The following is a 3007-nucleotide window of genomic DNA, read 5'->3' as shown; positions in this document are numbered from 1 at the left end:
CGAAGACATCTGGACAAGAAAGGCGATTACAGAACTCTGAAGGCCATAAAGCCCCAGAAAGAAGACTACTGCTAAACTTTCTGGAGACAGTTCATGGACTGTAATTTGGGACTTTGGACTAAAACTATCATCTTTGGCCTTATGAATAAGACTCATTATCTGAATGTTTACAGGGTTCTTGGCTTGTTTATTGCTAAGACCACTAGATGGTGATAACTTGTAGAGGATATATACGTGAAGGAATTTTCTTTGTCTTGCCCCTTTACAAATGGTATAAAAGCTTTCCCTTAGCTAACATTAAATTGTCATCTGTTCAAGAAGCAGGTGTCCGAGTATAATGTTTTCGTCTTTCACCTATCCATCTCTCCTTCAGGAAATCTCACGACCCTTGCGGGGCTGGACCCCCGCAGAAAACAGTATGGCGGGTCCTCAAAATATTAAAAATAGAACTACCATATGATCCAGCAATCCTTATAGTGGGTATATATCCAAAGGAAATGAAATTAGTATCTTGAAGAGAGATATGTGTACTCTCATGTTCATTGCAGCATTACTTACAATAGCCAAGACTTGGAAACAAGCTAAATAAATGTCTATAGACAGAAAAATGGATTTAACAAAATGTGTACACACACACACACACACACACACACACACACACACACACACACACACACACACACTCTCAGTGGAATATTATTCAGCCTTCAAAAAAAAAAGGAAATCCTGTCATTTGCAACCACATAGATGAACCTGAAGGACATCATGCTAAGTGAATAAGCTAGACAAGCAGAAAAAAACACTGCATGATCTCACTTGTATGTGGAATCTAAAAAAAAACTGAACTCATAGAAACGAGTAGAATGGTGGTTACAAAGGGCTGGTCAGGGAGGGTGAGGACTGCAGATAGGCTATTCCAAAGGTACAGAGTTTCAGTTATATAGGATGAATATTCTAGAGACCTAATGAACACAGACTGGGGGATATAGTTAACAACACTGTACAATGTACTTGAAATGTGCTAAGAAGACAGATCTTTTTTATTTTTATTTTTTGAGTCAGAGTCTCACTCTGTTGCCCAGGCTGGAGTGTAGTGGCACACTCACAGCCACCCCAGCGTCGACCTGCTGGGCTCCAGCAATCCTTCCGCCTCAGCCTTCCAAGTAGCCAGAACTACAGGCGCTCTACCATGCCCGGTTAATTAATTAATTAATTTATTTATTTATTGTAGAGATGAGGTCTCGAACCCACAGCCTCAGGCAATCCACTCACCTCGGCCTCCCAAAGTGCTGGGATTACAGGCTGAGTCACCGAGCCTGGCCAGGAAGATACATCTTAAGTGTTTTCATATCTCTCTCCCCTGCTCCTCCCACCATACACAAATGGTAAACTAAATGAAGAGACAGCTATATCAATTGGCTTGGTCATAGTAATCAGTTCATTATGCATATTAAAACATCATGCTGGGCAGGGCTTTTTGGCCCAAACCTGTAATCCCAGCACCTGGAGGCTTAGAGGCCAAGGTGAGTGGATTGCCTGAGCCCACAGGTTTGAGATCAGCCCGGGAAACTTGGCAAGACCTTTTCTCTACAATTAAAAAAAAAAAATAGCCAGGCGTGGTAGCGCATGCCTGTAGTTCTGGCTACTTGGACGGCTGAGGTGGGAGGATCGCCAAAGCCCAGCAAGTTGACACTGGGGTGGCCATGAGCATGGCAAAACTGTACTACAGCTTGAGTGACAGAGTGAGACTCCCAACTCAAAAACAACAACAACAACAACAAAAACCATCGTGCTTGATACCTAAAATATGTAATTTCAAGTTAAAAATTTTTTTAAATAAATTTAACAAAATAACACGATGACCAAAACTACAAAAATTTGCTGAAGGAAACTGAAGCCCTAAGTTAATGGGAGATATAATGTGTTCATGCATTGGAAGTCCCAATATTATCAGTATGTCATTTTCCCCTAAACATATCTATAAATACAACATGATTGCAAACAAAATCACAGTAGACTTTTTTTTTTTTTTTTTTGAGTTGGAGTCTCACTCGGTCACCCAGACTGGAGTGCAGTGGCCGCTCCCGGCCACTGCAGCCTCGATCTCCTGGGCTCCGGCGATGCTTCCGCCTCAGCCTTCTGAGTAGCCGAAATTACAGGCATGCGCTACCACGCCCAGCTGATTTTTTTGATTTATTGTAGAGATGAGGTCTCACTGCCCAGGTGGGTCGCGAACCCGCGGGTGCAGGCAATCCACTCACCTCAGCCTCCCAAAGGCGCAGGATTACAGGCTGAGCCACCAAGCCCGGCTCAGACTTTTTTTTTTAATTGTAAAGTTTGTTCTAGGATTAATTTGCAAATGGGCAAAAGCCCCATAAACGACACTTCACTTAAAAGAGCTATAATTAGTTAATAAGCACGTGAAAAGACACTAAAATATTTTCCAAGTCTTATCTAAAATTAGGCTTCAGAGGTCGGGTACAGTGGCTCATGCCTATAATCTCAGCTCCTTGGGAGGATTGCCTGAGCCCAGGGGTTAGAGAATAGACTGGGCAACTTGGCAAGACCTTGTCTCTACAATGAATCAAAAAAGTAGGCAGGTACGGTGGCGAGAACCTGCAGTTCCAGCTACTTGGAAGGCTGAGGCGGAAGGATCGCCCGGGCCCAGCAGGTCAAGGCTGTGGTAGCCGTGAGCATACCACTGTATTCTAGCCTGAGCAACAGAATGAGACTTCAATGAAAAAATAAAAAAATAAAATAATAAGATAAATAGAATAAAATAAGGCACCAGGGAAGTAAAATTTAAGTTAAAAACAGTAACCTACCATGCCGCATCCACTAGAATGTCTAAAATTAAAAAGATTGATCAACATCTTTAAAATTAAAAAATAAAAAGAAGCCGGGCTCGGTGGCTCAGCCTGTAATCCCGCGCCTTTGGGAGGCTGAGTGAGTGGATTGCCTGATCCCGCGGGTTCGAGACTCGCCTGGGCAACTTGGTGAGACCTCA

At 42.9% G+C, this 3007-nt stretch overlaps 1 protein-coding gene across 1 annotated transcript in view; it reads right to left on the bottom strand.

Annotated features, from left to right (window-relative positions):
• Nucleotides 1-3007, bottom strand: part of MERTK (MER proto-oncogene, tyrosine kinase) — a 127374-nt gene that overhangs the window by 75175 nt on the left and 49192 nt on the right. The window lies entirely within an intron of this gene.

This window comes from Carlito syrichta, unplaced genomic scaffold, assembly GCF_000164805.1.
Source record: "Carlito syrichta isolate Samal-C Ts95f unplaced genomic scaffold, Tarsius_syrichta-2.0.1 Scaffold302727, whole genome shotgun sequence".
Taxonomy (NCBI): domain Eukaryota; kingdom Metazoa; phylum Chordata; class Mammalia; order Primates; family Tarsiidae; genus Carlito; species Carlito syrichta.
The sequence above is the reverse complement of the archived record's forward strand: the minus strand, read 5'-3'. Positions and strand labels throughout refer to the sequence as shown.